Source organism: Apodemus sylvaticus, chromosome X, assembly GCF_947179515.1.
Source record: "Apodemus sylvaticus chromosome X, mApoSyl1.1, whole genome shotgun sequence".
Classification (NCBI taxonomy): Eukaryota; Metazoa; Chordata; class Mammalia; order Rodentia; family Muridae; genus Apodemus; species Apodemus sylvaticus.
The window spans coordinates 38,179,939-38,201,995 of NC_067495.1; the positions used below are offsets into that span (position 1 = coordinate 38,179,939).

Genomic DNA, 22,057 nt, shown 5'->3' on the forward strand with positions numbered 1-22,057 from the left:
GTGGGGGGGGGCTTTTAAAATTCTTATTATTTACAAATAGCTGCTTTGTACCTTCTGAGATTCTTGTTAAATGTGATTTCTATGTGGATGGCTTCATAAGAAGCATTGGTTCACTCCATCTTGCCATGTCAGTGTAACTACTTTTTGTGGCACTACTCTACTCTTGTTTTGTACTATACTATAAATCATACTGAATGTTACCTTTAAACATTTTACCATGACTCATTCATCTTAAAATCCAATCTCAAATTAGCATGTGATACACAGTTTGATTTTAATAAGCATTTGTAAGAGTAACTTGGACTATAGCTATTTATAGTCTGGAGGAAAGACTAAAAGTCAGTGATTAAATGGGAATATCAATTAAACCAGTGTGGCAAATCAAATGTTATATTAGTGCCATGTCAACTCAAATTGGCAAATAATTAAATGTGTATCATTTTATATTATTAAACTGCTGGATATTCACAAATTCATTCCTGAAACAACTGTGGTATAGTCTACATTCTGTCTACACATAAGCCTCCTTAGATAGGCTCTTCTACAAAATGACATTTATGTTTTGTTGAGTCATTTTTATAGGTATTGGCTGTTAAAATAATAATGACTTCATCTGTAATCAGTGCAAGAAAACCACACACTCCTTTAGATTCTGAAAAATGATCTTAAAGAATACATTAATTGCTATAATAAATACCCTGTGCTTTGATAATTGCTACAGAAATAAAATATTTCATTGACTTAAAGGTGCTATCAATGAAATTATCAAATATTCTAGTATTAAAAATAATTCTGCAATAATGCCATACTATAATTTTTTAATTATAGCCAGGTGTGGTGGCACAGATCTTTAATTCCAGCACTTGGGAGGCAGAGGCAGGTGGATATCTGTGAGTTCAAGGCCAGCCTGGTCTATAGAGCTCCAGGACAGTCAGGGTTGTTACACAGAGAAACCCTGTCTCAAAAAACACAAATGAACAAAGATTTTATTATTGCAATCAGAATTTTATATTATAAAACTTAAATATGTATTCACAACTGACAAAAGTTAAGAGTATAATTTGTCAAAAAAATAAAAGAGTATAATTTGTCCTAAGTCAGGGGTTCTCAACCTTACTTATTCTGTGACCACTTAATACAGTTCCTCATGTTGTGGTGACCCCCAACCATAAAATTCTTTCCATTGCTGCTTCATAACTATAATTTTGCTACTGTTATGAGTCATAATGTAAATATTTGATCTGAGGAATATCTTATATGTGACTTCTGTGAAGGGTTGTTTGAGGGATGGCTCAGCAACTGTGTGCTCTTCCAGAAGTTCTGAGTTCAATTCCTAGCAACCCATTGTGGTTTACAAACATCTGTAATGGGATTAGAATCCCTCTCCTGAATTGCAATGTAAGTGTGCAACCCCTGTGAAAGGGTCATTTGACTCCAAAAAGATCACTGCTCTAAACTCTTTCTTGAGACCCTGGCTCCAAGCAAATCTTGAATAAAGTGATGCTCTCCTGCAGTGCTACATGAAGCTAACCAGTCCTCTGACAGTCTGGGATATTTATGAGTTCTCTCAATTTTCCCTTCACAAATTACTTACTGGAGTGGAAACATGCCAACATAATCATCCTATGCAAGTTAGTTTGTGCCCTGGCAGCTGGAATTCCTTTCCACTTTGATCAGCAGACGAGGGTGGAGATATTAACCAAGTAACAAATTGTTTAACAGCAATATTCCATTGCATCTTCTAATGCAAAGAAGACATTTCATGTCTCCTCTATTGCATGCTACATGGACCACTCAGACAGCAAGGTTGATGGAGACAAGTTGTCTCTCTATTTATATACAAAAGTCTTCATTTCATCTCTGTTATCTCTGTTCATCCACATTAATAGCACATGGCCCTGTAAAACAAAATGCTCTTTTAAATTTGTCAGTAATCTGTCAAATATGAAAATTGTTGTATCACTCAGGGTTCTCTAGAAAACTTATGTAACACACACACACACACACACACACACACACGATTTTACTAGAATGATGCGCTAATCCATCAATGGTGGCCTATGAATAGAACTTTCAAAAGTCCAGTAGTTTGTTCAGTCTACGAATCTGGATGTTTTAACTGGTTTTCAGTATATGCCAGAATCCTGAAGAAACAACCTCTAATGCCAGAGAAAGAGTGGACTTGCCAGCAAGAGCGAGAGCAAGCAGGCAAAGAGAGAGCAAGCTACTTTATTCCCTGTCTTTTATATAGGCTGCCAGCAGGAAGTGTGGCTTAGATTAAAGGGGAATCTTCCCTCCTCAAAAGGTCTGGATTAAACATATGTCTGTCTTCCCACCTCAAAGATCCAGATTAGCAGTGGGTCTTTCCACTTCAAACGGTTTAATGAAGAAAAATCCTGGGCTGGAGAGATGGCTCAGTGGTTAAGAGCACTGACCTCTTCCAGAGGTCCTGAGTTCAATTTCTAGGAACTTCATGGTGGCTCACAACCATCTGCAATGTGTTCTTGGCTCCCTCTTCTGTCTAAAGAGAGCAATAGCTTTTAAAAAAATGGAAATTGGAAGAAAGAAAGAAAGAAAGAAAGAAAGAAAGAAAGAAAGAAAGACAGAAAGAAAGAAAGAAAGAAAAGAAAAAAGAAAAACCCCTAACAATAGAATCCCGACACTTGGATTTTACTTAATTCTAGATGTAATAAAGTCGACAACCGAGAATAGCCATCAAAGTAATGTCCTTTAAAAATAAAAATTACAACAGGCACTCATCATAATTAGAGCTCATGATACATTTGTGCTAGATAGAGAAAGCACTTGGGACTGTCACAGAGAGGCACTATGGTGGCCAGTACAGCAAAGAGGAACTTGGCCCCAGGTTTTAGCCCATAAGTGGTGAGTACAAAGTCCATTGGGCAAAGGGAATTCCTTAATTCAATAACTTTTGCCTAGAGGATGTGTGCTTTAAGGTAATATATAGCACTACTACCAGGAATGATGACTTGGAGGCACCTAGGTAGATAGGGAGCGTGTCCACAACACAAAGCCTGTTTGGGCAGCAGAACTACTCATGGAGAAGGGCAGAAATAAGGAAGAATGTTGTTTTACATGTCCCTCCTGTATGGAATACTGCCTAAGCTATGTGGGAGGCATGGGTCTCCTTTGTAGAGAGGAAACTGGATTTGCCTTCCCTCCATAGTAGTAGCCTGTGAATTATTTTTCTCAAGAGATAGGCCACATATGTCACTATATCTGATATTAAAGCGCAGGCCCATGATCTAAAAATATGGATAGCCAGGCAGTGGTGGTGCACACCTTTAATCCCAGCACTTGGGAGGCAGAGGCAGGCGGATTTCTGAATTCGAGGCCAGCCTGGTCTACAGAGTGAGTTCCAGGACAGCCAGGGCTACAGAGAAACCCTGTCTCAAAAAAAAAAAAACCCAAAATATGGATAATAAAATGTATACTTTTTCACTATCAAGTTAATATACATATTTCTTATTTTCATTCTGTCACTAATTCATTTAAAAGATTAAGGAAGTTCGGGCTATTAACTAGCTGGATTAAAAAAATAATTTCCTTCAATAAAATAATCTTGAAATGGGAAATTTAGTTCATAAATTTTTAAAGAAAACCTACCATTCAATATATAGTTATCAAGAATACAAAGACACCTGAAATCACGGAGCTCATGTTGTAATCGAAACTCTCACAATAATCAGAAGTATAATAAATGAATAATAATGAATAATGAATACATAAATGTAACTGAAACTCCCAAAATAACATAATGACCTAAAAACCTAGGTTGACCGAGAAGCTCTGGAATAACAGTACAGAGAACGACCATCTGCAAAGCAAAGCAAGACTTTCAAATACATGATTCTTAAATGGGTACTATAAGTTATGTAACTGCTGCTTTCATGAATGCAGAAAATGAAAGCTAAATGATGTATGGCAATTCAAGAAAAAAGTGGACTCTAAAAACTGAAAGATGCATAAATAATCACATTAAAAATCAAATTAAATAACTGCTTATTAATAATAAAGTGATAACTAAAATATGTATAATTGATGAAAGTAAGAAAGCTACAATTTATGTTGGTGGTAGAGTTGTAATACAGAATAATATATCTGAAAGACAATTCTACATTTTGGAAAAAAATGGAAATTTCAGATGTCTTTTTAAAAACATTTTATTGACTCTTTATGAGTTTCACATCACGTAACTCAGTCCTGATTATCTTCCTGACCCTCATATCTGCTTTGCACTCTTGCAACCTACTACCCCCATTAAAACACACACATACACACACACACACACACACACACACACACACATACACACACAGTATAGAAAATATATTGTCGTGGAAGCTTCTGTGACCATCAATATTGGATCCTCATCAGGAGTCCTCCTAGTGGTCATTCTGTTATTGCCCTGTGTTTTGTAGATCTTGAAGCTTTGGTTCAACAAGACTGACTCTTTCATGCATTTGGAGATGATATAGAGTTTGACATGGGTCAACTCAGAGCCCTGGATCTCAGCAGGATGGCTCTCCCTTATTGGCCCCAATAGGATGAGCTCTCCAGCACTGCTCCTGCCAGGCCACTCAATGCTGCCACTGACAGGAGGCAGGGCCAGCACCCCTGCTCTCATACCCTCAGAGTTGGCCAGCTCACCTGAACCGAAGCTTCCAAGGCCAGCTCCACTGTGCTGCCAAATCAAGGCCCAGTGCCTGTTCTCCCAAGGGCTGTAGCCTTTGTGGGCCTGAGTCAGCTCTCTGGCTCACACACCCTTGGGACTGGCTCACCTGCACCTTGGCCATCAGGGTCAGCTCCATTTTGTTGCCCAGGTGAGGCACAGGGCCTGCTCTCCTGAGTGCTAGTGAGGGGGCAGGACCAGCTCACCTGCTCTCAGGGCCAGCTTACCCAACTAACTTCAGATGTCTGAAATTCCTCTTCAGGAAAGCTGAAAAAAAAGAAAAGAAAAGAAAAGAAAAAAGAATCTTATAATTAATAAATTTTTGTTTTGTTTTGACAGGGTTTCTTTGTGTAGCCCTGTCTTAGAACTTGCTCTATAGAATAAGTTGGCCTCAAACTCAGAGATTTACCTACCTCTGCCTCCTAAGTGCATATACCACTACCACCTAGCTAAAAAATAAATACTCTTTAGTTTTTCAATCAGGAGATAATTTTATTTTAAAAGTGTTACCTTAAACTGCAGCAATGTCTGTTAAACATCACAATTAAACTTGCTAAAGGAGAAGTCACATTGTCAGATGCCCACCTACCCCGAAATCCGAAACCCACCCTTGCTCACTGTCTATATCCTCTTTTTCTTTTCTTTTCTTTTCTTCCTTTTTTTTTTATTAAACAAGAGAAAGTAGACAGATACATGTTGGTAAGTGCTGTCTGTATTACATAGAGACACAGTGTAATCTCTGAGCCCAAATATAGAGAAAAGTAAAAAGCTAGAATTCTATGCACTCCTACACAGGGTCCTCGCACCCTCCAGCCTCCAGCAGAGCACAGGGAACTGGAGTGCTGTTCTCTTTTACCACAGAACATGGTGGTAGTGTTGAATCCACAAATTTTTGAGACAAGAAAGGATAAAAGTGAATTTAGAAGAGAAACATGGAGATTCTTTTCCTGTTGTATTTTGCTCAAGATATTTTCCCCCCAAATAGTTGAGAACTATGGTGTTGAGACCTCAAAAACAGGGCAACTGAGCAGAGGGACAGGGTGAACGGACTTCAACTTGCTCCCAGGGACTGGAGAAAATTTAAAAATGAAAAGAAAATAAAAAAGCAGATTGGAATCCATCACTCTTCTATGCCAGTCCTCCTCGCCTTTGTCCTTCTCTCCTTCCTCCCCTTCATCCTCCTCCTCATCTTCTTCACTTTCATCCTCATCTCCTTCATCAATATCTTCCAACCCTTCCTCCTCCTCTTCATCGTCATCATCATCATCATCCATCATCTGCCTCTCCTTCTTCATCATCCATATCCGGAACCAAAGAGTACTGCAAGGGATTTAATCAAATATCATCTTTGATGACCTCTCCTAACCCGTCAGCAACTGTGTGAGAATGGTCCCCAGGTAAAGAAGCTCCCCTCCCTGGCTCTTCGTTGCTGCCTCTTCCTGCTGGCCTTATTCTGTGTTAGACCTGAGCATTTTTTCAAATCCTTTCCAGATTTCCACTTGATTATGGTGGACTTTGAAGATGGGTCACCACTCTCATTCAGATGAAATTCTTTGGAAAGAACTTTATTTTCAAAGTAAGGATTTTCATCAAAATCAAAATCTATTCTGTAACCTGGTTTAATGTCTTCAAATTCTGTCACTTCAATTCTGGTCAAATAATGCAGAGCCCCCTCGTCTTCCTCCCCAAGCAGTGCAGACACTTGTGGATGCCTGACAAATGTTGTTACCCAAAAATATGGGATTTGGCTGAATCAGTTCTGATCTCTCCTGAAAAAAATGGTTGGGCGGAGCTTGCTATATTTTTGTTCTACTTTCAAAATTTCCTCACTGGCTTGTTCATTAAGTCGGTCTATCTCACTTTGTACTTCAATATGTTCAATTGCTTCTAACTGTTCTTTTTCTGAGGTCTAGTTGGGCCCTGTCGTGATTGGAGTTGAGCTCCTATTTACTGGCTTTCACCACGATGTGGTGGTGCCCGTGGTGGTGTCCCCTCTGTGTTCGGGGCAGGGAGGGAGAGCGAAGGGACAGCGAGCGGCCAGTGGCTTCCCTTCATGTGGTGTCTGTTTGCTCCATCCGGCCTCCCCCTGGCTGCCTGACACTGCCTGTGGGGCCCGGGGCTCGTTGTGGCGAGCACCCCCGGACCTCCCACCCCTAGCCCGGGCAGGAGCTCTCACTGAAGTGAAGGTAGCTGCGGCTCTGCTGGCCTCCTCGACTCGCACTGGTGCCCTGCTCACTTCTCCATTGCCCTGAGCTGCCGCCTGCTCCAAAATTAAATATTCTTAAAGGTAAAAATGTTAGACACTAAACATAAATCATCAAAAGGCTTATTTAACACTAACATTGTCTAATACCATGCAGACATGAAAATATTAAACCACTTTTATTCTATATTTTCATGCACCGTCTCACAGCAGTTTCACATTGTGTGCGAGGATTTGAGCAGGGCATTACTGCGTTATGTGTGATCTAAGTCATCAACAGCAGTTGTTTCAAGCAAGGTTAAAAAATTTAGCAAAGGTTCCTTTTGGGGTGAAGAAGCGGCTGCTTAGATGGCATGAGCAATGCGCCGTGCTGTGGAACAGGCTGCCTTGGTTGTTTGCCTGTCTAAATAGGAGTCTGGAGGCTCTATGAGGGGAGACATAAGGGGAAATCTGCAGCTAGGAGGAGCATAGCACAGAAGGGTGATGGTTAAAAAAACAATTCTATGAAATGTGTATTTTCCCACAATAAGATCAGTGGGCAAAAATCTAAAGTAGCTCTTAACACTAGAATAGTACAACTCTCTCACTTAACTAATACTATAAAAATACAAACATCCTACTAGAATAAACTCATTGTGCTTTTTCCTAAGCAAGTAAACAAGTGGAGATGACCACTTTCCTTGTTCATAATGAGATTCCCTCAGTATGTAATAACCATTGCACTGGAATATCACCTTCCTCTCTGCTGACCAAAGCTCTATGTGGTGTGTAAAGATAGTCCCCATGTAGCTGGGAGTGGCGGCTCCACTCAACCAGCAGGGGGGCATTTCTGGGATCTCTTCTGGCAAAACATCTTCAAGTATTTATCCTAGGGAAATGAGAATGTGCTTACCAGGTATGGGGTGCCATCTTGTGGAAGTAAGAAGTTTTGCACCTTAGCAGTGTCTTCTGCCATAGTTGGCCTCAGCTCCAAAGGCAGAGAAGACACAAGCACATTACCTTGCTCAAACAGAATCCCCATCCTAGTTAGGAAGGAAAGGTATACTTTCCAGTAAGATTCATGCATAGCCCTTAGCCTGGCAAACGTCTTTCAGATCCATGATTTGGCTATGAAACCAAATGTCATTGGATAACTCAGGCCAGGGTGTTTTCTATCTAGTCCCATGAGACATTTTTTTTTTATAGGACTATTTAGATAGGTTACTCAATTTTTTTTTATTCAATATATTTTTTTATTTACATTTCAAATGATTTCCCCTTTTTCGGGCCCCCACTCCCCGAAAGTCACATAAGCCTCCTTCCCTCCCCCTGTTCTCCCACCTACCCCTTCCCACTTCCCTGTTCTGGTTTTGCCTTATACTGCTACACTGAGTCTTTCCAGAACAAGGGGCCACTCCTCCATTCTTCTTGTACCTCATTTGATGTGTGGATTATGTTTTGGGTATTCCAGTTTTCCAGGCTAATATCTACTTATTGGTGAGTGCATACCACGATTGATCTTTTGAAACTGGGTTACCTCACTTAGTATGATATTCTCCAGCTCCATCCATTTGCCTAAGAATTTCATGAATTCATTGTTTCTAATGACTGAATAGTACTCCATTGTGTATATATACCACATTTTCTGCATCCATTCTTCTGTTGAGGGATACCTGGGTTCTTTCCAGCTTCTGGCTATTATAAATAGGGCTGCTATGAACATAGTAGAGCATGTATCCTTATTACATGCTGGGGAATCCACTGGGTATATGCCCAGGAGTGGTATAGCAGGATCTTGCGGAAGTGAGGTGCCCAGTTTTCTGAGGAATCGCCAGACTGATTTCCAGAGTGGTTGTACCAATTTGCAATCCCACCAGCAGTGGAGGAGTGTTCCTCTTCTTCCACATCCTCACCAACACCTGCTGTCTCCTGAGTTTTTAACATTAGCCATTCTGAATGGTGTAAGGTGAAATCTCAGGGTTGTTTTGATTTGCATTTCCCTAATGACTAATGAAGTTGAGCATTTTTGAAGGTGTTTCTCTGCCATCCGAAGTTCATCAGGTGAGAATTCGTTGTTTAACTCTGTACTCCATTTTTTAATAGGGTTATTTGGTTTTCTGGGTTCTAACTTCTTGAGTTCTTTGTATATATTGGATATTAGCCCTCTATCTGATGTAGGGTTGGTGAGGATCTTTTCCCCATTTGTTGGTTGCCGATTTGTCCTTTGATGGTGTCCTTTGCTTTACAGAAACTTTGTAATTTTATGAGGTCTCGTGTGTCAATTCTTGATCTTAGAGCATAAGCTATTGGTGTTCTGTTCAGGAACTTTCCCCCTGTACCGATGTCCTCAAGGGTCTTCCCCAGTTTCTTTTCTATTAGCTTCAGAGTGTCTGGCTTTATGTGGAGGTCCTTGATCCATTTGGATTTGAGCTTAGTACAAGGAGACAAGGATGGATCAATTCACATTCTTCTGCATGCTGACCTCCAGTTGAACCAGCACCATTTGTTGAAAAGGCTATTTTTTTCCATTAGATGTTTTCAGCCCCTTTGTAGAGGATCAAGTGGCCATAGGTGTGTGGGTTCATTTCTGGATCTTCAATCTCATTCCATTGATCCGCCTGCCTGTCACTGTACCAATACCATGCAGTTTTTAACACTATTGCTCTGTAGTATTGCTTGAAGTCAGGGATACTGATTCCCCCAGAATTTCTTTTGTTGTTGAGAATAGTTTTAGCTATCCTGGGTTTTTTGTTATTCCAGATGAATTTGATAATTGCTTTTTCTAACTCTGTGAAGAACTGAGTTGGGATTTTGATGGGGATTGCATTGAATCTGTAGATTGCTTTTGGCAAGATGGCCATTTTAACTATATTAATCCTGCCAATCCATGAGCATGGGAGGTTTTTCCATTTTTTGAGGTCTTCTACTATTTCCTTCTTCAGAGTCTTGAAGTTCTTGTCATACAGATCTTTCACACGTTTGGTAAGAGTCACCCCAAGGTACTTTATACTGTTTGTGGCTATTGTGAAGGGTGTCATTTCCCTAATTTCTTTCTCAGCCTGCTTATCCTTTGAGTATAGGAAGGTTACTGATTTGCTTGAGTTGATTTTATAACCTGCCACTTTGCTGAAGTTGTTTATCAGCTGTAGGAGTTCTCTAGTGGAGGTTTTTGGGTCACTTAGGTAGACTATCATATCATCTGCAAATAATGATAGTTTGACTTCTTCCTTTCCAATTTGTATCTCTTTGACCTCCTTATGTTTTCTAATTGCCCGAGCGAGTACCTCAAGTACAATATTGAAAAGATAAGGAGAAGGGGGGCAGCCATGTCTAGTCCCTGATTTTAGTGGGATTGTTTCAAGTTTCTCTCCATTTACCGGTTTGCTGTATATTGCTTTTACTATGTTTAGGTATGGGCCTTGTATTCCTGTTCTTTCTGAGACTTTTAGCATGAAAGGATGCTGAATTTTGTCAAATGCTTTTTCTGCATCTAATGAGATAATCATATGTTTTTTTCTTTGAGTTTGTTTATGTAGTGGATAGCATTGATGGATTTCCTTATATTGAACCATCCCTGCATCCCTGGGATGAAGCCTACTTGATCATGGTGGATGATCATTTTTATGTATTCTTGAATTCGGTTGGCAAGAATTTTATTGAGTATTTTTGCATCGATGTTCATAAGGGAAATTGGTCTGAAGTTCTCTTTCTTTGTTGGATCTTTGTGTGGTTTGGGTGTCAGCGTAATTGTAGCTTTGTAGAAGGAATTGGGTAGTGTTCCTTCTGTTTCTACTTTGTGGAATAGTTTGAAGAGTATTGGTGTTAGGTCTTCTTTGAAGGTCTGATAGAATTCTGCACTGAAGCCATCTGGTCCTGTGCTTTTTTTGGTTGGAAGGCTTTCTATGAACCCTTCTATTTCTTTAGGGGTTATGGGACTGTTTAGATGATCTATTTGGTCCTGATTTAATTTTGGTATTTGGTATCCGTCAAGGAAATTGTCCAGTTCCTCCAGATTCTCCAGTTGTGTTGAGTATAGGCGTTTGTAGCAGGATCTGATGATTTTTTTAATTTCCTCAGTTTCTGTTGTTATATCCCCCTTTTCATTTCTAATTTTGTTAATTTGGAAACTGTCTCTGTGTCATTTGGTTAGTCTGGCTAAGGGTTTCTCTATCTTGTTGATTTTCTCAAAGAACCAGCTCCTGGATTCGTTGATTCTTTGTATGGTTCTCTTTGTTTCCACTTGATTGATTTCAGCCCTGAGTTTGATGATTTCCTGTCTTCTACTCCTCCTGGGTGTATTGGCTTCTTTTTGTTCCAGGGCTTTCAGGTGTGTCGTTAAGCTGCTAGTGTATGCTCTCTCCATTTTCTTTTTGGAGGCACTAAGGGCTATGAGTTTTCTTCTTAGCACTGCTTTCATTGTGTCCCAAAGATTTGGGTATGTAGTGCCTTCATTTTCATTAAATTATAAAAAGTCTCTGATTTCTTTATTTCTTCTTTGGCCAAGGTGTCATTGAGTAGTGTACGGTTCAGTCTCCATGTGTATGTGGGCTTTCTGTTGGTTTTGTTGCTATTGAAAACCACTCTTACACCATAGTGATCTGATAGGAGGCATGGGATTAGTTCGATCTTTTTATATTTGTTGAGGTCTGTCTTGTGACCAATTATATGGTCGATTTTGGAGAAGGTACCATGAGGTGCTGAGAAAAAGGTATATTCTTTTGTTTTAGGGTGAAATGTTCTATAAATATCAGTCAAGTCCAATTGGTCCAAAGCTTCAATTAGTTTTATTGTGTCCCTGTTTAGTTTCTGTTTTCCTGATTGGTCCATTGAGGAGAGTGGAGTGTTGAAGTCACCAACAATTATTGTGTTAGGTGCAATGTGTACTTTGAGCTTTAGTAAAGTGCTTTGGTGCATAGATGTTCAGAATTGAAAGTTCTTCTTGGTGGATTTTTCCTTTGACCAGCAAGAAGTGTCCTTCTGTATCTGTTTTGATGACTTTAGGTTGAAAGTCAGTTTTATTTGATATTAGAATGGCTACTCCAGCTCATTTCCTGAGACCTTTGGCTTGTAAAATTGTCTTCCAGCCTTTTACTCTAAGGTAGTTTTTGTCTTTGACATTGAGGTGTGTTTCCTGTACGCAGCAAAATGTAGGGTCCTGTTTCCTTATCCAGTCTGTTAGTCTATGTCTTTTTATTGGGGATTTGAGTCCACTGACATTATGAGATATTAAGGAATAGTGATTATTACTTCCTGGCATTTTCGATGTTATTTTTATATTTGAGTGGTTATCTTCTTTTGGGTTTGATGAAGGAAGGTAAGTATCTTGCTTTTTCCAGGGTGTCATTTCCCTCCTCGTATTGGAGTTTTCCTCCTATTATCCTTTGTAGAGGTGGGTTTGTAGAAAGATATTGTGTAAATTTGGTTTTGTCATGGAATATCTTGGTTTCTCCATCTATTGTGATTGAGAGTTTTGCTGGGTATAGTAATCTTGGCTGACATTTGTGTTCTCTTAGAGTCTGTATGAGATCTGCCCAGGATCTTCTAGCTCTCATGGTCTCTGGTGAGAAGTCTGGTGTGATTCTGATAGGTCTTCCTTTATATGTTACTTGGCCATTTTCTCTTGCTGCCTTTAATATTCTTTCGTTGTTTAGTACATTTGGGGTTTTGATTATTATGTTATGAGAGGTATTTCTGCTCAGGTCCAGTCTGTTTGGAGTTCTGTAGGCTTCTTGTATATTCATGGGCATCTCTCTCTGTAAGTTGGGAAAGTTTTCTTCCATAATTTTGTTGAAGATATTTGCTGGCCCTTTCATCTGTAAATCTTCACTCTCATCTATATCTATAATCCTTAGGTTTGGTCTTCTCATTGTGTTCTGGATTTCCTGGATGTTCTCGGATATAAGCTTTTTGCATTTTGCATTTTCTTTGACTGTTGAGTCAATGGTTTCTATGGTATCTTCAGCAGCTGAGATTCTTTCTTCCATCTCTTGTATTCTGTTATTGATATTTGCATCTATGGCCCCTGATTTCTTCTCAAGGTTTTCTATCTCCAAAGTTGTCTCCCTTTGTGATTTCTTAGTTGTTTCTACTTCTGATTTTAGATCCTGGATGGTTTTGCTTAGCTCCTTCACTTACTTGTTTGTGTTTTCCTGTAATTCTTTAAGAGACTTTTGTGTTTCCTCTTTCATGACTTCTGCTGTTTGACTCACTTTCTCCTGCATTTCTTTAAGTTTTTTTTTTATTTTTTTTTTATTTTATTTTATTTTTTTTTTGGTGTGTGTGTGTTTCTTATTTATTGGCTTCTATCTCTTGAGCTTTATTCTCCTGAATTTCTTTAAGTGATTTTTGTGTTTCCATTATAAGGGTTTCTAGCTTATTCATGTTCCCATGTATTTCTTTTTTTAAAAAATATTTTTATTTTCTATATTCTTTGTTTACATTCCAAATGATTTCCCCTTTCCCGGATCGCCCCTCCCCCGATGTCCACTAATCCTTCTTCTTGCCATCCCTTCTCCAATCACCTCCCTCCTTTTTCTCTGTCCTTATATTCCCCTCCAATGCTAGATCAATCCTTTCCAGGATCAGGACCCTCTCTATACTTCTTCATGGGAGTCATTTGTTATGCGATTTGTGCCTTGGGTATTCAGGGTTTCTGGGCTAATTAATATCCACTTATCAGAGATTGCATTCCATGTGTATTCTTTTGTGATTGGGTTACCTTACTTAGGATGATATTTTCCAGATCAAACCATTTGCCTAAAAATTTTGTGAATTCATTGTTTCTAATTGCTGAGTATTATTCCATTGTGTAAATATACCACATTTTCTGTATCCATTCCTCCTTTGAGGGGCATCTGGGTTCTTTCCAGCTTCTGGCTATTATAAATAAGGCTGCTATGAACATAATGGAGCATGTTTCTTTATTGCATGCCGGGGAATCCTTTGGGTATATGCCCAGGAGAGGTATAGCGGGGTCCTCCACAAGTGTCATGTCCAGTTTTCTGAGGAAGCCCCAGACTTATTTCCAAAGTGGTTGTACCATCTTATAGCCCCACCAGCAGTGGAGGACTGTTCCTCTTTCTCCACATACTTGCCAACACCTGCTGTCTCCTGAGTTTTTGACCTTAGCCATTCTGACTGGTGTAAGGTGAAATCTCAGGGTTGTTTTGATCTTCATTTCCCTAATGGCTAATGATGTCGAGCACTTCTTAAGGTGCTTCTCGGCCATCCAAATTTCTTCAGGTGAAAATTCTTTGTTTATATCTGTACCCCATTTTTAATAGGGTTATTAAAAATAATAGTTATTTCCCTGGGGTCTATCTTTTTGAGTTCTTTGTATATATTGGATATTAGCCCTCTATCAGATGTAGGGTTGGTGAATATCCTTTCCCAATTTGATGGCTGCCATTTTGTCCTTTTAACAGTGTCCTTTGCCTTACAGAAACTTTGTAATTTTATGAGGTCCCATTTGTCAGTTCTTGATCTTAGAGCATAAGCTATTGGTGATCTGTTCAGGAACTTTTCCCACGTGCCCATGTCCTCAAGGGTCTTCCCCAGTTTCTTTTCTATTAGTTTCAGTGTGTCTGGTTTTACATGGCGGTCCTTGATCCACTTGGAGTGAAGTTTAGTACTTTGAGATAAGAATGGATCAATTCGCATTCTTCTGCATGCTGACCTCCAATTGATCCAGCACCATTTGTTGAACAGGCTATCTTTTTTCCACTGGATGTTTTTGGCTCCTTTGTAGAAGATCAAGTGACCATAGGTGTGTGGATTCATTTCTGGATCTTCAATTCTATTCCATTGGTCCACTTGTCTGTCACTGTGCCAATACCATGCAGTTTTTAACATTATTGATCTGTAGTATTGCTTGAAGTCAGGGATACTGATTCCTCCAGAATTTCTTTTGTTGTTGAGAATAGTTTTAGCCATCTTGGGTTTTTTGTTATTCCAGATGAATTTGAAAATTGCTCTTTCATGGCAGATTTTTCCATTTTCTGAGGTCTTCTTCGATTTCCTTCTTCAGAGACCTGAAGTTCTTGTCATATAGATCTTTCACTTGTTTGGTTAGAGTCACACCAAGATACTTTATATTGTTTGTGGCTATTTTGAAGGGTGTCATTTCCCTAACTTCTTTCTCAGTCTGATTATCCTTTGAGTATAGGAAGGCAACTGATTTGCTTGAGTTGATTTCATAACCAGCCACTTTGCTGAAGTTGTTTATCAGCTGTAGGAGTTCTCTGGTGGAGGTTTTTGAGTCACTTAAGTAGACTATCATGTCATCTGCAAATAGTGATAATTTGACTTCTTCCTTTCCAATTTGTACCACTTGACCTCCTTATGTTGTCTAATTGCTCTAGCTAGAACTTCACGTACTATATTGAAAAGATATGGAGAGAGAGGACAGCCTTGTCTAGTCCCTGATTTTAGTGGGATTGTTTCAAGTTTCTCTCCATTTAGTTTGATGTTGGCTACCGGTTTGATGTATATTGCTTTAACCATGTTTAGGTATGGGCCTTGAATTCCTGTTCTTTCCAAGACTTTTAGCATGAAAGGATGCTGGATTTTGTCAAATGCTTTTTCTGCATCTAATGAGATGATCATATGGTTTTTTCTTTGAGTTTGTTTATGTAGTGGATAGCATTGATAGATTTCCTTATATTGAACCATCCCTGTATCCCTGGGATGAAGCCTACTTGATCATGATGGATGATCGTTTTGATGTGTTCTTGGATTCGGCTAGCAAGAATTTTATAAAGTATTTTTGCATCAATATTCATAAGAGAAATTGGCTTGAAGTTCTCTTTCTTTGTTGGATCTTTGAGTGGTTTTGGTATCAGTGTAATTGTGGCTTCATAGAACATGTTGGGTAGTGTTCCTTCTGTTTCTATTTTGTGGAATAGTTTGAAGAGTATTGGTGTTAGGTCTTCTATGAAGGTCTGATAGAAATCTGCACTGAAGCCATCTGGTCCCGTGCTTTTTTTGGTTGGGAGACTTTCTGTGACCCTTTTTATTTCTTCAGGTGCTATGGGACTGTTTAGTTGATCTATTTGATCCTGAGTTAGTTTTGGTGTCGGATATCTGTCTAGGAAACTGTCCATTTCCTCCAGATTCTCCAGTTGTGTTGAGTATAGGCGTTTGTAGCAGGATCTAATGATTTTTTGAATTTCCTCAGTTTCTGTTGTTATATCTCCCTTTCATTTCTAAGTTTGTTAATATGGATACTGTCTCTGTGTCCTTTGGTTAGTCTGGCTAAGGGTTTATCTATCTTGTTGATTTTCTCAAAGAACCAGCTCCTGGTTTTGTTGATTCTTTGTATGGTTCTCTTTGTTTCTACTTGATTGATTTTGGCCCTGAGTTTGATGATTTCCTGCCTTCTACTCCTCCTGGGTGAAATAGCTTCTTTTTGTTCTAGGGCTTTCAGGTGTGTCATTAAGCTGGTAGTGTATGCTCTCTCCATTTTCTTTTTGGAGGCACTCAGGGCTATGAGTTTTCCTCTTAGCACTGCTTTCATTGTGTCCCATAGATTTGGGTATGTTGTGTCTTCATTTTCATTATGTTCTAAAAAGTCTTTAATTTCTTTCTTTATTTCTTCTTTGACCAAGGTATCATTGAGTAGAATATTGTTCAGATTCCACGTTTAAGTGGGTTTTCTGTTGTTTCTGTTGCTATTGAAGACCACTTTTAGTCCATAGTGATCAGATAGGAGGCATGGGATTAGTTCTATCTTCTTATATTTGTTGAGGTCTGTCTTGTGACCAATTATATGGTCGATTTTGGAGAAGGTACCATGAGGTGCTGAGAAAAAGGTATATTCTTTTGCTTTAGGATAGAATGTTCTCTATATATCTGTTAAATCTAATTGGTCCAAAGCTTCAATTAGTTTCATTGTGTCCCTGTTGAGTTTCTGTTTTCCTGATCGGTCCATTGAGGAAAGTGCAGTGTTGAAGTCACCCACAATTATTGTGTTAGATGCAATGTGTGCTTTGAGCTTTAATAAAGTTTCTTTTATGAATGAGGGTGCCCTTGCATTTGGAGCATAGATGTTCAGGATTGAGAGTTCTTCTTGTTGTATTTTTCCTTTGACCAGCAAGAAGTGTCCCTCAGAGTCTCTTTTGATGACTTTGGGTTGAAAGTCAATTTTATCTGATATTAGAATGGCTACTCCAGCTTGTTTCCTTAGACCATTTGCTTGTAAAATTGTCTTCCAGCCTTTTACTGTAAGGTAGTGTTTCTCTTTGACCCTGAGGTGTGTTTCCTGTATGCAGCAAAATGTAGGGTCCTGTTTACGTATCCAGTCGGTTAGTCTATGTCTTTTTATTGGGGCATTGAGTCCATTGATGTTAAGAGATATTAAGGAATAGTGATTGTTACTTCCTGTCATTTTTGACGTTATTTTTTTAAATTTGATTGGTTAACTTCTTTTGGGTTTGATGAAAGGTTACTATCTTGCTTTTTCCAGGGTGAAGTTTCCCTCCTTGTATTGCTGTTTTCCTCCTATTATCCTTTGTAGGGCTGGGTTTATGGATAGATATTGGGTAAACTTGGTTTTGTCATGGAATATCTTAGTTTCTCCCTCTATGGTGATTGAGAGTTTGCTAGATATAGTAGTTTTGGCTGGCATTTGTGTTCTCTTAGAGTCTGCATGAGATCAGCCCAGGATCTTCTAGCCTTCATAGTCTCAGGTGAAAAGTCTGGTGTGATTCTGATAGGTCTTCCTTTATATGTTACTTGGCCTTTTTCTCTTACTGCCTTTAATATTCTTTCTTTGTTTAGAACATTTGGTGTTTTGATTATTATGTGACGGGAAGTATTTCTGTTCTGGTCCAGTCTGTTTGGAGTTCTGTAGGCTTCTTGTATATTCATGGGCATCTCTCTCTTTAGGTTAGGGAAGTTTTCTTCCATAATTTTATTGAAGATATTTGCTGGCCCTTTAAGTTGTAAATCTTCACTCTCATCTATGCCTATAATCCTTAGGTTTGGTCTTCTCATTGTGTCCTGGATTTCCTGGATGGTTTGGGTTACAAGCTTTTTGCATTTTGCATTTTCTTTAACTGTTGAGTCCATGGTTTCTATGGTATCTTCAGCATCTGAGATTCTTTCTTCTATCTCTTGTATTCTGTTGTTGATATTTGCATCTATGTCCCCTGATTTCTTCCCAAGGTTTTCTATCTCCAAAGTTTTCTCCCTTTGAGTTTTCTTAGTTGTTTCTACTTCTGATTTTAGATCCTGGATGGTTTTTCTTAGCTCCTTCGCTTGTTTGTTTGTGCTTTCCTGTAATTCTTTAAGAGATTTTTGTGTTTCCTCTTTCATGACCTCAGCCTGTTGACCAAAGTTCTCCTGTATTTCTTTAAGTGTTTTTTCTGTTTCCTCCTTATTGGCTTTTGTATTCTCCTGAATTTTTTCAATGATTTTTGAGTTTCCCTTGCAAGGGCTTCTAACTTTTGATCCATTTTCTCCTGAATTTCTTTAAGTATGTCCTTCATGTGTTTCTGTACCAGCATCATGATGAGTGATTTTAAATCCAAATCTTGTTTTACTGGTGTGATGGGGTATCCAGGACATGCTGTTAAAGGAGAATTGGGTTCAGATGTTGCCATATTGCCTTGATTTCTGTTAGTGACATTCCTGTGTTTGCCTTTTGCCATCTAGTTCTCACTAGTGTTAGTTGGTCTTGTCAATGCTGGACTCACCAGTGCAAGCTGCCTCTTCCCAGGTGGCCTTGGTGCACAGCTTACCTCCTGCACTGCCTGGAGACAGGGTGCTGCGGCCCAGGCAGTTCAGATCCCGAAGCAGACACCTGAAGGCTCCTGCCACGGCCTGCTGGATTTACCAGAGCACACTGACTTCTCCCAGCCGGCCTCCCGGAAGCCCCTCTTGCCTCTTGCAGGACCTGTTGATGTGGAGTTGCTGCCCAGGCTGTTCTGGATCCGGAAGCAGAGAGATCTGAGGGCTCCCGCCAGAGGCCCAGGACTGGAACCCAAGCTCCGTGCCACCAGAGCAAGCTGTGCACTCCCAGTCTGCCTCTGGGTGCACACCAGGTCTCCTGTACTTCCTGGAGACCGAGTGCTGTGGCTCAGGCTGTCCAGATCCCGAAGCAGACACCTGAAGGTTCCTGCCGGGGCCTGCTGGATTCACCAGAGCACACTGACACCTCCCAGCCGGCCTCCCGGAAGCCCTTCTTGCCTCTTGCAGGACCCGGAGATGTGGCATTGCTGCCCAGGCTGTTCTGGATCCAGAAGTGGAGAGATCCGAGGGCTTCCGCCAGAGGCCTCAGGACTGGAACCTAAGCTCCGTGCCACCAGAGCAAGCTGTGCACTCCCAGTCTGCCTCTGGGTGCACACCAGGTCCTCTGTACTTCCTGGAGACCGAGCACTGTGGCCCAGGCTGTTCAGATCCCGAAGCAGACACCTGAAGGCTCCCACTGGGGCCTGCTGGATTCACCAGAGCACACTGACTCCTCACAGCTGGCCTCCCAGAAGCCCATGTATTTCTTTAAGAGATTCATTTATGTCCTTTTTGTGTTCTTCTAGCAGCATCATGACCAGTGATTTTAAATCCAAATCTTGTTTTTCTGGTGTGTTTTTGTAACCAGGACTTGCTGATGTTGGAGAGTTTGGTTCAGAGGCTGCCATATTGCCTAGATTTCTGTTAGTAGCGTTCTTGCGTTTGCCCTTTGCCATCTTGTTATTTCTGGCATTAGTTGGTCTCGTCTCTGACTGGTGTTTGTGCCTCCTGTGAGGCTGTAGGACTATTTCTGAAATACTGGATGGCTGGGTTTCCCCTGTTACAGATTGCTGATGTGCTGTCCTCCTCTTGGGTGCCCTTGGAGCCCTAGTGTGCCTTGCCCCAGATTGTCTGTGTGAACCAGGCGGTGCCCGTTTGCTCCTTCAGGGAGTGCTGATGGTATATGCTGTGGGACCTTTTCTGAGTGAGTGCTGGTCGCTCTGCTGGGCATCGATCTCCCAACTGGGTTGGTGCACACAAGGCTAGCCTAGCTGCTGAGGCCCTGAGTCTAGGCAAAAGCCTGGCAGGCTAAGGCCCCAGCAAATTTCCCCTCGGGCTATGATTGTTAATTGGTTCTGTCAGGTGGCCAGGATGGCGGAGTGTGCACATGCTCCCTGAAAGGGCGGGGGCATTCATAACAAATTAAAAAACCTGAGTACCAGTGTAGTGACCTGTGTAGCACATGCAAAAACAGAAGTAAATAAAATATCAGTCAAAAAGAAATGTAAAGCCAGACTGGAGAGATTGTTCAGTGGTTAAGAGCATTGGCTAATCCCCCAGAGGACCCAGGTTCAGTTCCCAGCACTCAAATGCAGCTCGCGACTGCCTGTAACTCCACCTCTGGGGTTCTGACGCCTTCACATAGACATATATGGAAGCAAAACAACAGTGTACATAAAATAAAAATAAATAAGAAAATTTAAAGCCTGCAAAAACTACTTTACCTGCAAGCCACACTAACGGATTTGTAATGTTAGGACAAATTACTCCTTGGATACATCCCAGTAAATCTCCATACTACCCATTCTTAGTAAATAAAGAGCCTATGACATTCTTTATCTTTTGTTCATCTGTTTTTCTTTTTTACCTCTTGAAGCAAGTACTGTTTATAGAAAAAAAGGAGGGCTTTAGAAATATTCACAGATGCCACTGCCATTCACTAACAGTGGAAATTGACTTTAGCATGTGGGTAGAAAAATACGTGTGCCCATAGTTATCCATAAAAGGAAGAGTCCTCTGTAGGTTAGGGTAAGCAACTTTGTGGTACTATTTCCCAGCAAACAATTGTTTCTGTGTAAATAAGGACATTTCTGTGCTACCAGGTTGCAAGTATGTGAGTGAATGTACATCACAGTGAAATACATTATTAAATGCACAAATTAAAATATTAATAAAAGCTAACTTTCAAAAGAAAAGAAGATACCAACCAATGCATTTTAACTATTTCTCCATGATAATAAGTTCTTGAATATGGTTGAATTTGGGGATTTAGAACCACACCGAGTGCCTGAAGAAATCAGTTTATTTTTCCTTGTGTAAAAATATCAGTCTAATTACAAAATATTATAAGGATTTATTGGGAACATTTATGGTGTCAAGCAACACATAAAATATGACAGACAGACTTTGGGAACATGTACGCCTGGCTGCCCTCTGACACAACACCCTTCTCTGTCAGTGGGAACTGTCTCTTGTTTCTAGATAGTAGGAGCAATGATGAATTAGTATGCGATTATGTTACATGATGGTGCAGTAACACAGTCCTTGCTGAAAGACCCTCTCTCTACAGCTCTTTGAAGAAGAAACTTGCCATACTGTGAGCTTTCCAAATGAAGGCCAAGAAGCAAGGATTAAAAGTATTCTTCCAGCCAACTGCCACCAACACGTCTCAAGTTTAGCAACCTGTAGACTACTGGATGTTACCAACACCAACAATTAAGCTGGAGTAATACTGCTAAAGCCTTCAACCAGACCGTAGTCTCCACAGATACTATTTGATTTAACAGCCAGTGAAACCACGCCCATATATATATGACCTACAGAATGGTTACAGTAATGTTCTTGCGTCATCTTAACTGTCTTACAGTCAACCATGTCCTTTAGTCTTAAACATATTTCTTAAAGACTGTTATTTATCTCATATTATATAGATAAGCCAAAATTGTTCCCTTCTATTGTCACATCTCCAACTTCCTGTCATGTACTCAAGTTTCACTTCAGTCATTTTTACAAGGGCACTTGTTGAAATGGAAACTTAGGGGTTCTTTGGAGAGTCAGTTGTGTTGGATGGTGTTTTGCTGGGGCAAACATGTGAAGGAATGTTTTCCTAAAGTGGACCCAGTTGAAAGACTAAAGCAAACTCATGAAACAGACCCAAAAGAGGATGTTCTGCTAAAGCAAACATGCGAAGGAAGGAACACATGATGAAGCATGCTTTTTTTTTTTTTTTTTTTTTTTTTTTTTTTTTTTTGCTAACAACACACATGTATTGGTTTGTCCTTACATTGTGTAGCTGAGCTCCATTCATCAGGACTTGGGCTGATGCTAAGGCACATGCTGAGGCAAGACCCATGCTAAGACAAAACAGATGAGGCAAAACCTGTGCTGAGGCAAGGCCTGTGGAGGACACGTGATGTTCGGAAAGTATAGATAGGGCTCCACGGAGTGATGGAGAC

At 40.1% G+C, this 22,057-nt stretch overlaps 1 pseudogene; it reads right to left on the minus strand.

The window, feature by feature from the left end:
• Positions 1 to 4,951: 4,951 nt before the first annotated feature.
• On the minus strand, positions 4,952 to 7,917 carry LOC127674425 (protein SET-like; annotated as a pseudogene).
• Positions 7,918 to 22,057: the final 14,140 nt, after the last annotated feature.